The sequence below is a fragment of the Ranitomeya variabilis genome, chromosome 2 (assembly GCF_051348905.1).
Source record: "Ranitomeya variabilis isolate aRanVar5 chromosome 2, aRanVar5.hap1, whole genome shotgun sequence".
In the NCBI taxonomy this organism is placed as follows: Eukaryota; Metazoa; Chordata; class Amphibia; order Anura; family Dendrobatidae; genus Ranitomeya; species Ranitomeya variabilis.
The window spans coordinates 862,026,644-862,041,961 of NC_135233.1; positions in this window are offsets into that span (position 1 = coordinate 862,026,644).

A 15,318-nucleotide genomic window follows, 5' to 3' on the forward strand; every position below is an offset into this window, starting at 1 on the left:
AAGAATGTTAAGGCTGATGCCCTCTCTAGGAGCTTTTTGCCTGATTCTCCTGGGGTCCTTGAGCCGGTCGGTATTCTGAAGGAAGGGGTGATTCTTTCTGCCATCTCCCCTGATTTACGACGGGTTCTTCAGAAATTTCAGGCTGATAAACCTGACCGCTGTCCAGTGGGGAAATTGTTTGTTCCTGACAGATGGACTAGTAAAGTGATTTCGGAGGTTCATTGTTCTGTGTTAGCCGGTCATCCTGGGATTTTTGGTACCAGAGATTTGGTTGGTAGGTCCTTTTGGTGGCCTTCTTTGTCACGGGATGTGCGTTCTTTTGTGCAGTCCTGTGGGACTTGTGCGCAGGCCAAGCCTTGCTGTTCCCGCGCTAGTGGGTTGCTTTTGCCTTTGCCGGTCCCTGAGAGGCCTTGGACGCATATTTCTATGGATTTTATTTCGGATCTTCCGGTTTCCCAGAGGATGTCAGTTATCTGGGTGGTTTGTGACAGGTTTTCTAAGATGGTTCATTTGGTACCTTTGCCTAAGTTGCCTTCCTCTTCTGATTTGGTTCCATTGTTTTTTCAGCATGTGGAACGTTTGCATGGCATTCCGGAGAACATTGTGTCCGATAGAGGTTCCCAGTTTGTTTCTAGGTTTTGGCGGGCCTTTTGTGCTAGGCTGGGTATTGATTTGTCTTTTTCTTCCGCATTTCATCCTCAGACAAATGGCCAAACCGAGCGAACTAATCAGACTTTGGAAACTTATTTGAGATGCTTTGTGTCTGCTGATCAGGATGATTGGGTGGCTTTCTTGCCATTGGCCGAGTTTGCCCTTAATAATCGGGCTAGTTCGGCTACCTTGGTTTCACCCTTCTTTTGTAACTCTGGTTTTCATCCTCGTTTTTCTTTAGGGCAGGTTGAGCCTTCTGATTGTCCTGGGGTGGACTCTGTGGTTGACAGGTTGCAGCAAATTTGGGCTCATGTTGTTGACAATTTTGTGTTGTTTCAGGAGGGGGCTCAGCGTTTTGCTAAGCGTCGTCGGTGTGTTGGTTCCCGGCTTCGGGTTGGGGATTTGGTCTGGTTGTCTTCCCGTCATGTCCCTATGAAGGTTTCTTCCCCTAAGTTTAAGCCTCGGTTTATTGGCCCTTATAGGATTTCTGAGATTATCAATCCAGTGTCTTTTCGTTTGGCCCTTCCAGCCTCTTTTTCCATCCATAATGTTTTTCATAGATCTTTGTTGCGGAAATATGTGGTGCCCGTTGTTCCCTCTGTTGATCCTCCTGCCCCGGTGTTGATTGATGGGGAGTTGGAGTATGTGGTTGAGAAGATTTTGGATTCTTGTTTTTCGAGGCGGAGGCTTCAGTATCTTGTCAAATGGAAGGGTTATGGCCAGGAGGATAATTCTTGGGTTGTTGCCTCCGATGTTCATGCTAATGATTTGGTTCGTGCCTTTCATTTGGCTCATCCGGATCGGCCTGGGGGCTCTGGTGAGGGTTCGGAGACCCCTCCTCAAGGGGGGGGGTACTGTTGTGAATTCTGCTCTTGGGCTCCCTCCGGTGGTTGTAAGTGGTAGCGCTGCTGTCTCTGAATCGCAGCATTTATCAGGTGTGTTCACTTTGTGCAATTTTGACTGGGCTATTTAGTCTTGCTTCACCCTTTAGTCAGTGCCAGTTGTCCATTGTTCCTGGAGGATTCACATCTCTGCCTGGTCTCTCCTGCTTTGCAGTTCTTTTCAACAAAGATAAGTTCTGGCCTTCATTTTTTGCTGTCCACATGCTGTGGCCTTATTGTTCAGTTCTTTTCCATGTTTTTGTCTTGTCCAGCTTGGTCTGTATAAGGATTTGTTTAGCCAAGCTGGTATCTCTGGAGATGCAGATATACCCTCCATATCTTTAGTTAGCTGTGGAGTTTTTGTATTTTCTGTGGTGGATATTTTCTAGTGTTTTAATACTGACCGCATAGTACTATGTCCTATCCTTTCTATTTAGCTAGACGTGGCCTCCTTTGCTAAATTCTGATTTCAGTCTGTGTATGTTTTTTTCCTCTCCTCTCACAGTCAATATTTGTGGGGGCTGCCTATCCTTTGGGGATTTTCTCTGAGGCAAGATAGCTTTCCCTTTTCTATCTCTAGGGGTAATTAGTCCTCCGGCTGTGTCGAGATGTCTAGGGAGCGCTAGGTACATTCCACGGCTACTTCTAGTTGCGGTGTTAGGTTCAGGGTCTGTGGTCAGTACAGGTACCACCTTCTCCAGAGTACGTCTCATGCTGCTCCTAGGCCACCAGTTCATAACAGTTTCCCCACTGGACAACGATCAGGTCTGTCAGCCTGAAATTCCTGAAGAATCCGTCGTAAATCAGGGGAAATAGCAGAAAGAACCACCCCTTCTTTCAAAATGCCGACCGGTTCAAGGACCTCAGGAGAATCAGGCAAAAAACTCCTAGAAAGGGCATCAGCTTTAATATTCTTGGAACCCGGAGGATACGAGACCACAAAATCAAAACGGGAAAAAAACAAGGACCATCGAGCCTGTCTAGGATTCAGCCGCTTGGCAGACTCGAGGTAAATCAAATTCTTATGATCGGTCAAGACCACAATACGGTGCTTAGCTCCCTCAAGCCAATGTCGCCACTCCTCAAACGCCCACTTCATAGCCAACAACTCCCGATTGCCGACATCATAATTGCGTTCAGCAGGCGAAAATTTACGGGAAAAGAATGCACACGGTTTCGTCAAGGAACCAACATGATCCCTCTGGGACAAAACGGCCCCTGCGCCAATCTCAGAAGCGTCAATCTCAACCTGAAACGGAAGGGAAACATCCGGTTGGTGCAATACCGGAGCAGAAGTAAATCGACGTTTAAGCTCCTGAAAGGCAGAAACAGCCGCAGAGGACCAATTCGCCACATTAGCGCCTTTTTTCGTCAAATCGGTCAAGGGTTTAACCACGCTGGAAAAGTTAGCAATGAAACGGCGATAAAAATTTGCAAAACCCAAAAATTTCTGAAGGCTCTTTACGGACGTGGGTTGAATCCAATCATGAATGGCCTGAACCTTAACCGGATCCATCTCAATAGATGAAGGAGAAAAAATAAAACCCAAAAAAGAAACCTTCTGCTCCTCAAAGAGACACTTAGACCCCTTCACAAACAAAGCATTGTCACGAAGGATCTGAAATACCATCCTGACCTGTTCCACATGAGACTCCCAATCATCAGAAAAAATCAAAATATCGTCCAAATATACAATCAAGAATTTATCAATATAAGTCCGGAAGATATCATGCATGAAAGATTGAAAAACAGATGGAGCATTAGTGAGCCCGAACTGCATCACAAGGTATTCAAAATGGCCTTCGGGCGTATTGAACGCAGTTTTCCATTCATCACCCTGCTTAATACGAACAAGATTATACGCCCCCCGAAGGTCAATCTTCGTAAACCAACTAGCCCCCTTAATCCTAGCAAACAAATCGGAAAGCAAAGGTAAAGGGTATTGAAACTTGACCGTGATCTTATTCAAGAGGCGATAATCAATACAGGGTCTCAAGGAGCCATCCTTCTTAGCAACAAAAAAAAATACCGCTCCCATCGGTGAAGAAGATGGCCGAATATGCCCTTTCTCCAAAGACTCCTTAACATAACTCCGCATAGCGGTATGTTCAGGCACAGACAGGTTGAAGAGTCGGCCCTTAGGAAACTTACAGCCTGGAATCAAATCAATAGCACAATCACAATCCCTGTGCGGTGGAAGAGAACTGGACTTGGGCTCATCGAATACATCCTGAAAATCAGACAAAAACTCTGGAATTTCGGAAGAGGAAGAAGAGGAGATGGACATTAAAGGAACATCATTATGAACCCCCTGACAACCCCAACTAGTCACAGACAGACTTCCAATCCAACACAGGATTATGTACCTGCAACCACGGAAAACCCAACACGATAGCATCATGTAAATTATGCAATACCAGAAATCGACAATCTTCCTGATGGGCTGGCGCCATGCGCATGGTCACCTGTGTCCAAGACTGGGGCTTATTTTTAGCCAAAGGTGTAGCATCAATGCCCCTTAAAGGAATAAGGTTCTGCAAGGGTTGCAAGGGGAAACCACAACGCCTGGCAAACTCAAGGTCCATTAAGTTCAAAGCGGCACCTGAATCCAAAAACGCCAAGACAGAAAATGATGACAATGAGCAGATCAAGGACACCGATAACAGAAATTTAGGTTGTACAGTACTGATGGTAAATGAACTAGCGATCCTTTTTGTCCATTTAGGGCAGACTGAAATGACATGAGAAGCGTCGCCACAATAATAACACAACCTATTCTGACGTCTGAGTCATTGTCGTTCTGTCCTAGACAGAATCCTATCACACTGCATTGGCTCAGGACTCTGCTCTGAGGACAACGCCACAGCGCGCACAGTTCTGTGCTCCCACAAGCACCGATCAATCTGAATGGCCAAAGACATAGAATCACTCAGACCGACAGGCGTGGGAAACCCCACCATAACATCTTTAACGGATTCAGAAAGACCCTTTCTGAAAATTGCCACCAAAGCATCATCATTCCATTTAGTCAATACAGACCATTTTCTAAATTTCTGACAATACAATTCTGCCGCCTCTTGACCCTGAGATAGGGCCAACAAGGTCTTCTCCGCTTGATCCACAGAATTAGGTTCATCATATAATAGTCCTAAAGCCTGAAAAAAGGAATCTACATTAAGCAAAGCCGGATTCCCAGATTCCAGGGAAAATGCCCAATCCTGTGGATCACCACGCAGCAGGGAAATGACGATTTTAACCTGCTGAATAGAATCCCCAGAGGATCGAGATCTCAAAGCAAAAAACAGTTTACAGTTGTTTTTAAAACTCAAAAATTTGGACCTGTCACCAAAAAACAAATCAGGAGTAGGAAACTTCGGCTCTAAAACAGGAGTCTGAACAATATAATCAGAAATTCCCTGTACCCTAGCAGCAAGCTGGTCTACACGATAAGCTAATTCCTGAACATCCATGCTAACACAAGACTCCTTAGCCACCCAGAGAAAAAGAGGGAAGAAAAGGCAAAGCAATCTGCAGAAAAAAAAAAAATGACTCAACACCTTTCTTCCCTTCTTCTGAGATGCATTTAACTCATAGTGGGCCAGTTGTACTGTTATGGTCCGGTGACTTTGGAGCTGCATGATCTTTCTCTGGAGTAGGTGGAAACTGTACTGACCACAAAACCTGAACTAACACCGCAACTAGAAGTAGCCGTGGGGTGTGCCTAACAAACCCTAGACACCTCGACACAGCCGGAGGACTAAATACCCCTATAGATAAAAATAGGAATACTACCTTGCCTCAGAGCAGAACCCCAAAGGATAGGCAGCCCCCCACGAATATTGACTGTGAGTAGGAGAAGAAAGACACACGCAGGCAGAAAACAGGATTCAGCAAAAGAGGCCACTCTAGCTAAATAGGGAAAGATAGGACAGAATACTAAGCGGTCAGTATTAAAACCCTTCCAAAAATATCCACAGCAGATAATACAAAAAGTTCCACAATCTAACTAAAGACATGGAATGTATATCTGCCACTCCAGAGAATCCAACAAGACTGAGAAAATACTGACACAATCTAAGCTGGACAAAAAACACTGAATAGCACAGAATTATTAAGCACAAAGCATGTGTGCCACAGAAACAAAACCAGACACTTATCTTTGCTGATTTGGCAGAAGGCAGAAGGAACCAAACCAGGACCAAAACCTCCCAACAACCATGGACAACTGGCAAGGACTAATGAATCCTGCACGCCTAAATACCCCAGTCAGAACTGCAATCAGCAGATACACCTGACCAGGACTGCAACTCAGGGGCAACTGCATTACCACCTACAACCACCGGAGGGAGCCCAAAAGCAGAATTCACAACAGGGGGCCATGTGTATCAGGATGGGGATGAGGGGACCATATATACAAGGATAGGACATATTAAGTACAGAATTGACCACATTTTTTGCTCACGCCACCAGCAGCAAGGCACGAGAGCGCCGCTTAGCAACAACTCAAACCAGGTCCTATACCTATTTGGACATTGTCCTAGTCTATTTATACTACTGCATACCAGCAACCCCTTTATCGATTTAGGGATTTATCATAATTCCACACCCTCATTTTGAAGCGACTTTACGAGTAAGACTCGGGAGGGTTGAAATGTCAAATATATTATTTGCTCGCTTTTGTACATATCATATTTTGCTCCCATACTGATGTTATGTGAATAAAACTTTATCATTTTTTGCATACAAATATCAAGAGAGTGTGCGGAGTATCTACATATCTTATGATTGGGGACTTTCTACAGTCCATTACACCAGCACGTCGCTCCAAGAGCTGAGTGCACACCAATATTATTTATCTACTAGCTGAAGAGCCCGGCGTTGCCTGGGCATAGTAAATATCTGTGGTTAGTTATAGCACCTCACTTCTCTTATTTTCCCATCACGCCTCTCATTTTCCCCATCACATCTTTCATTTTCCCCCTCACATCTCTCATTTTCCCCCTCACTCCTCTTATTTTCCCCCTCACTCCTCTCATTCCCCCCTAACACTTGTCATTTCGACCTCACATCTGTCATTTTTCGATCACTCCCCTATTTTCCCTCACTCCTCTCATTTTGCACTCACACCTTTTCATTTTCACCTCACACCTCTCATTTTCACCTCAGTATATACATGTTTGTCATCTCCCTTATATATAGTATACACCTGTATGTCATCTCCTGTATATAGTATATACCTGTATGTCATCTCCCCTGTATATAGTATATACCTGCTGTGTGTCATCTCCCCTGTATATAGTATATACCTGTATGTCATCTCCTCCTATATATAGTATATACCTGTATGTCATCTCACCTATATATAGTATGTATCTGTGTGTCATCTCCTCCTGTATATAGTATATACCTGTATGTCATCTCCTCCTATACATAGCATATACCTGTATGTCATCTCCTCCTGTATATACTATATACCTGTAGGTAATCTGCTCCTGTATATAGTATATACCTGTGTGTCATCTCCTCCTGTATATAGTATATACCTGTATGTCATCTCCTCCTGTATGTAGTATGTACCTGTATTTCATCTCCTCCTCTATATAGTATATACCTGTGTGTCATCTCTCCTGTATATAGTATATATCTGTGTGTCATCTCCTCCTGTATATGGTATATACCTGTGTGTCATCTCCCCTGTAAATAGTATATACCTGTGTGTCATCTCCTCCTGTATATAGTATATATCTGTATGTCATCTCCTCCTGTATTAGACCTCATTCACACGTTATTTGGTCAGTATTTTTACCTCAGTATTTGTAAGCTAAATTGGCAGCCTGATAAATCCCCAGCCAACAGTAAGCCCACCCCCTGGCAGTATATATTAGCTCACACATACACATAATAGACTGGTCATGTGACTGACAGTTGCCGGATTCCTATATGGTACATTTGTTGCTCTTGTAGTTTGTCTGCTTATTAATCAGATTTTTATTTTTGAAGGATAATACCAGACTTGTGTGTGTTTTAGGGCAAGTTTCTTGTGTCAAGTTGTGTGTTGAGTTGCGTGTGGCGACATGCATGTAGCGACTTTTGTGAGATGAGTTTTGTGTGGCGACATGCGTGTAGCAACTTTTTGTGTGTCGAGTTGCATGTGACAGGTTAGTGTAGCAAGTTGTGTGCAGCAAGTTTTGCGCGTGGCGAGTTTTGAGCGGCGACTTTTGTGTTTCGACTTTTATGTGGCGAGGTTGGTGTATGTGTGGTGAAATGTGCGCTGAGGGTGGTATATGTGTTCGAGCACGTGGTAGTGTGTGGCGCATTTTGTGTGTGTGTTCATATCCCCGTGGTGGTGTGGTGATTATCCCATGTCGGGGCCCCACCTTAGCAACTGTACAGTACATACTCTTTGGCGCCATCGCTCTCATTCTTTAAGTCCCCCCTTGTTCACATCTGGCAGCTGTTAATTTGCCTCCAACACTTTTCCTTTCATTTTTTCCCCATTATGTAGATAGGGGCAAAATTGTTTGGTGAATTGGAAAGCGCGGGGTTAAAATTTCACCTCACAACATAGCCTATGACGCTCTCGGGGTCCAGACGTGTGACTGTGCAAAATTTTGTGGCTGTAGCTGCGACGGTTCAGATGCCAATCCCGGACATACACACATTCAGCTTTATATATATATATATACTAGCTGTACTACCCGGCTTCGCCCGGGTTAATGACTGCTGTTAGCAAAATAGAATGTGTTAACAAAAATTTATTCTGCACACAAAAACCACAAAACAAATAGATAGAAATGTAATTATTAAAAGGCAAAAACTAAGCAAATAGAAGCATTTCACAACATATATTAGCTTTGTTATACTGAGAATGTCTTTGTTGCCTATATTAACCAATCAGAGCTCAGGTTAATTAACTGTAGCAAAATAGAAGCTGAGCTGTGATTGGTTGCTATTGGCAGCCTGATAAATCCCCAGCCAACAGGAAGCCCTCCCCCCTGGCAGTATATATTAGCTCACACATACACATAATAGACAGGTCATGTGACTGACAGCTGCCGTATTTCCTATATGGTACATTTGTTGCTCTTGTAGTTTGCTTATTAATCAGATTTTTATTTTTGAAGGACAATACCAGACTTGTGTGTGTTTTAGGGCGAGTTTTATGTGTCAAGTTGTGTGTGTTGAGTTGCGTGTGGCGACATGCATGTAGCGACTTTTGTGAGATGAGTTTTGTGTGGCGACATGCGTGTAGCAACATTTTGTGTGTTGAGTTGCATGTGACAGGTTAGTGTAGCAAGTTGTGTGCAGCAAGATTTGTGCATGGCGAGTTTTGCGCGTGGCGAGTTTTATGTGTGGTGCATTTTGAGTATGTGCAAGTTTTGTGTGAGGCAACTTTTGCATGTGGTGCAACTTTTGTACATGTGGCAATTTTTCTGTGTGTGCAAGTTTTGCATGAGGTGAGTTTTCCATGAGGTGAGTTTTGCACGTGTGGCGAGTTTTGCGTGAGCCTAGTTTTGCATATGGCGAGTTTTGCATGTAGCGAGTTTTGAGTGGTGACTTTTGTGTTTCGACTTTTATGTGGCGAGGTTGGTGTGTGTGTGTGGTGAAATGTGTGCTGAGGGTGGTATATGTGTTCAAGCACGTGGTAGTGTGTGGCGCATTTTATGTTTGTGTTCATATCCCCGTGTGTGGTGAGTATCCCATGTCGGGGCCCCACCTTAGCAACTGTACGGTATATACTCTTTGTCGCCATCGCTCTCATTCTTTAAGTCCTCATTGTTCACATCTGGCAGCTGTCAATTTTCCTCCAACACTTTTCCCTTCACTTTTTCCCCATTATGTAGATAGGAGCAAAATTGTTTGGTGAATTGGAACGCGCGGGGTTAAAATTTCACCTCACAACATAGCCTATGACGCTCTCGGGGTCCAGACGTGTGACTGTGCAAAATTTTGTGGCTGTAGCTGCGACGGTACAGATGCCAATCCCGGACATACACACATACATACATACACACATTCAGCTTTATATATTAGATATACCTGTATGTAATCTCCTGTATATAGTATATACCTGTGTGTCATCTCACCTATATATAGTATATATCTGTGTGTCATCTCCTGTATATAGTATATACCTGTATGTCATCTCCTCCTATACATAGCATATACCTGTGTCATCTCCTCCTGTATATACTATATACCTGTAGGTAATCTGCTCCTGTATATAGTATATACCTGTGTGTCATCTCCTCCTGTATATAGTATATACCTGTATGTCATCTCCTCCTGTATGTAGTATGTACCTGTATGTCATCTCCTCCTCTATATAGTATATACCTGTGTGTCATCTCTCCTGTATATAGTATATATCTGTGTGTCATCTCCTCCTGTATATAGTATATACCTGTGTGTCATCTCCCCTGTAAATAGTATATACCTGTGTGTCATCTCCTGTATATAGTATATAGCTGTATGCCATCTCCTCCTGTATTAGCCCTCGTTCACACGTTATTTGGTCAGTATTTTTACCTCAGTATTTGTAAGCTAAAATGGCAGCCTGATAAATCCCCAGCCAACAGTAAGCCCACCCCCTGGCAGTATATATTAGCTCACACATACACATAATAGACTGGTCATGTGACTGACAGCTGCCGGATTCCTATATGGTACATTTGTTGCTCTTGTAGTTTGTCTGCTTATTAATCAGATTTTTATTTTTGAAGGATACCAGACTTGTGTGTGTTTTAGGGCGAGTTTCGTGTGTCAAGTTGTGTGTGTTGAGTTGCGTGTGGCGACATGCATGTAGGGACTTTTGTGAGATGAGTTTTGTGTGGCGACATGCGTGTAGCAACTTTTTGTGTGTCGAGTTGCATGTGACAGGTTAGTGTAGCAAGTTGTGTGCAGCAAGTTTTGCGCATGGCGAGTTTTGCGCGTGGCGAGTTTTATGTGTGGTGCCTTTTGAGTATGTGCAAGTTTTGTGTGAGGCAACTTTTGCATGTGTTGCAACTTTTGTGCATGTGGCAATTTTTCTGCGTGTGGCAATTTTTCTGCGTGTGCAAGTTTTGCGTGTGGCGAGTTTTGCACGTGTGGCGAGTTTTGCATGTGGAGAGTTTTGCGCGTGGCGAGTTTTGAGCGGCGACTTTTGTGTTTCTACTTTTATGTGGCGAGGTTGGTGTATGTGTGGTGAAATGTGCACTGAGGGTGGTATATGTGTTCGAGCACGTGGTAGTGTGTGGCGCATTTTGTGTGTGTGTTCATATCCCCGTGGTGGTGTGATTATCCCATGTTGGGGCCCCACCTTAGCAACTGTACAGTATATACTCTTTGGTGCCATCGCTGTCATTCTTTAAGTCCCCCTTGTTCACATCTGGCAGCTGTTAATTTGCCTCCAACACTTTTCCTTTCATTTTTTCCCCATTATGTAGATAGGGGCAAAATTGTTTGGTGACTTGGAAAGCGCGGGGTTAAAATTTCACCTCACAATATAGCTTTGACGCTCTCAGGGTCCAGACGTGTGACTGTGCAAAATTTTGTGCCTGTAGCTGCGACGCCTCCAACACTTTTCCTTTCACTTTTTCCCCATTATGTAGATAGGGGCAAAATTGTTTGGTGAATTGGAAAGCGCGGGGTTAAAATTTCACCTCACAACATAGCCTATGACGCTCTCGGGGTCCAGACGTGTGACTGTGCAAAATTTTGTGGCTGTAGCTGCTACGGTTCAGATGCCAATCCCGGACATACATACATACATACATACATACACACACACACACATTCAGCTTTATATATTAGATATATATATATATATATACACATACATACATACATACACACACACACACACACACACACACACACACACACACACACACACACACACACACATACACACAGTCAGCTTTATATATTAGATTAACACTTCTAGCATACACATTTCGTGACAGAGTATAGCAACAATGTTCTTTATCAAGGGTGATCATCTTGAGTCACACATCTCAGGATTTGTTGAGCCAATATAAAAAAAAAAGTAAGACATTGCACATCTCTACGTAACCCCGACACTATAGATTGTGTTTTACTTTCTGCATTAATGTTTATAGTTTAGACTTTGGTGTGACTTGTAATGTTCAACATTGTAACTATTAAAAAGTGAAATGTTGCTCAAATTAAATAGAGCACGCAAGATAGACCACGTAAAATTGTTTATAAGTAAACAAAGTACATAAAGTGGATCTGTCAGAAGATTGCACAATACAAACTGCATACATTACTAAAGGGCTTATCCAGAACCATGCTCATTTTTTACTGTGGGCCTAAGCACTAACAGGTAGGTAGGTGCCCACTCCATGCTTGTGCCCAGCACAAATCTCTACAGGCACAGAGCTGTCACTGACTGCTGCTGATGGCGATTCTGTGGCTTCTGCTGACCTCACGTTTACAGAGCAGTGGTTTCTCTTCCTCTCTGCTCTGTCAACGGGGTGTAACTGCCGATATCATGCTGATTAACAGTTGGCTCCCCACTGCATAATTGCGGGGAGCTGGCTTTAAATCTGCATGTTGTCAGCAGTCACACCCCGTCAAAAGAGCAGCCTGGAAGATGAACTCCTATGTTTCAGGAGCACTTGAAACAGAACGTCTTCATTAAAGGGGTATTCCCATTGCCTAAATCTTATCGCAATATGTAGTAGGTGTATTAATAATAACAATAATAATAATAATAATAGCATATAACTCAAATTAGAAATGTAGTATAGTTCTTCTTATTCGCTATGTCGCTTACCCCATGTGCAGTGCATTGCAGTAACTTAGGTATCCATGGTTATGAACACTAATATAGTGACAATTAGCGTGTAATTCTATAGTAGGAACTCGAGGATTCTGATAGCATGGGGCAATGAACAGACAGAGACGGGTTTCTTTAGTGCAAATAGTGTATTTGTACAACAGCAATAACACCCAAAACAATATACTGATAACCCGCAGTGACCTGCAATGAAACAAGTCCTTGAAACATATACAGCAAATCGGCAGAGTTCTTAAGGCAGAGTCCTCAGCAAGTTGAGTGTGATAGGTGACGTGGTGCAGATCCAAACACTGTCGGTGCAGAAAGAGTCAAATCCAGGTATGAAGTAGGTGCTTATTATTTATTACGTTTTGCTTATATAGCGCTAACATATTCCACAGGGATTTACATATACTGATGTAAAATACAGACCAAATACTGAACGAGTCATCACACTTAGAAGAACACCAGCTCTATGGATGCTGTACTTGATATATACAGTGGGCATGGAAAGTATTCCTACCCCATAAAAATTTTCACTCTGTTTCATAATAGCCAATTGGTAAATTCAAAACAGTTCATTTTTTCTCACTAATGTACACCACTCCATCTTGACTGAAATAAAACAGAAATGTAGTAATTTTTGCAAATTTATTAAAAGAGAAAAAGGCTGAAATATCACATGGTCATCAGTACCGTATATACTCGGGTATAAGCCAAGAATTTCAGCCCATTTTTTTAAGGCTGAAATTGCCCCTCTCGGCTTACAGTATACTCGCGTCATTCCCAGGGGTCGGCAGGGGAGGTGGAGTGGCAGCTGTTTAATCATACTCACCTGCTCCCAGCACGGTCCCTGGACGTCCCTGGTTCTCCGGGCGCTGACAGCTTCTTCGTGTATTGAGCGGTCACATGGTACTGCTCATTACAGTAATGAATATGGACCCGACTCCACTCCCATAGGGGTGGAGCCGCATATTCATTACTGTAATGAGTGGTACCATGTGACCGCTCAATACAGTAAGAAACTGCCGGCGCCCGGAGAACCAGGGACATCCAGGGACCGTGCTGGGAGCAGGTGAGTATGGCGGGAGCAGTGCGCTATATTCACCTGTTCCTCGTTCCACCATCGGCGCCGCTGTGTCTTCTGCATCCTCTGTAGTGACGCTCAGGTCAGAGGGCGCGATGACACAATTAGTGTGCGCGCTGCCCTCTGCCTGAGCATCAGTGCGGAGGATGGGGAAGACACAGCGGCGCTCGGCGGTGGAACGGAGGACAGGTGAATATAGCAAGTGTCGGGGACCTGAGCGACGAGAGGAGAGTATGTGATTTTTTTTTTTAAATCGCAGCAACAGCATATGGGGCAAATATCTCTATGGAGCATCTTATGAGGCCATGTGCAGCGTTATATGGGGCATATATTTCTATGGAGCATCTTATGGGGCCATGTGCAGCATTATATGGGGCAAATATCTATATGGAGCATCTTATGGGGCCATAATCAGCATTTGTGCAGCATTATACGGGCAAATGTGTCTATGGAGCATCTTATGGGGCCATAATCAGCATTTGTGCAGCATTATATGGGGCAAATGTCTGTATGGAGCATCTTATGGGGCCATAATCAGCATTTGTGCAGCTTTACGGGCAAATGTGTCTATGGAGCATCTTATGGGGCCATAATCAGCATTTGTGCAGCATTATATGGGGCAAATGTCTGTATGGAGCATCTTATGGGGCCATAATCAGCATTTGTGCAGCTTTACGGGCAAATGTGTCTATGGAGCATCTTATGGGGCCATAATCAGCATTTGTGCAGCATTATGTGGGGCAAATGTCTGTATGGAGCATCTTATGGGGCCATAATCAGCATTTGTGCAGCTTTACGGGCAAATGTGTCTATGGAGCATCTTATGGGGCCATAATCAGCATTTGTGCAGCATTATGTGGGGCAAATGTCTGTATGGAGCATCTTATGGGGCCATAATCAGCATTTATGCAGCATTATACGGGCAAATGTGTCTATGGAGCATCTTATGGGGCCATAATCAGCATTTGTGCAGCATTATGTGGGGCAAATGTCTGTATGGAGCATCTTATGGGGCCATAATCAGCATTTGTGCAGCATTGTATGGGGCAAATGTCTCTATGGAGCATCTTATGGGGTCATAATCAATATTTGTGCAGCATTATATGGGGCATATTTTAATATGGAGCATCTTATGGCGCCCATCATGAACTGTATGGAGCATTATATGGGGCTCCTGATTCAATATGGATATTCAAAAACTTTTAACCTACTGATGTCTCAATTAATTTTAATTTTATTGGTATCTATTTTTATTTTTGACATTTACCGGTAGCTGCTGCATTTTCCACCCTAGGCTTATACTCGAGTCATTAAGTTTTTTGTGGCAAAATTAGGGGTCTCGGCTTATACTTGGGTTGGCTTATACTCGAGTATATACGGTATTCAGACCCTTTGCTCAGTATTGAGTAGAAGCACCCTGGTGAGTTAGAACAGCCATGAGTCTTCTTGGGAATGATGCAACAAGTTTTTCACACCTGGATTTGGGGATCCTGTTGTGATTCGGTTATTTGGTTCCCCCAGTGGTCACTTATGGTACTGATGTCTTGTGAGCTTTTCACCTGTTTCTATCAGGATGTGGGAGTTTCCTATTTAGCCTTGCTCCTCAGTCATTCCTATGCCGGCCATCAATGTAACCAGAGTCTTTCTGTTGCATGTACCTGCTCCCAGTCTGCTGACCAGCTAAGTTGGACATTTCTGTCCTTAGTCTATTTTTGTATGTTTTGTCCAGTTTGCAGTTATGTGATTCTCTGCAGCTGGAAGCTCTTGTGGGCTGAAATTGCCACTCCGGTGCCATGAGTTGGCACATGAGTTTAAGGTAATTTCAGGATGGTATTTGATAGGGTTTTGTAGCTGACTGCGAAGTCCACTATTGTATCCTTCTGCTATCTAGTTAGTGGGCCTCGCTGTGCTAAATC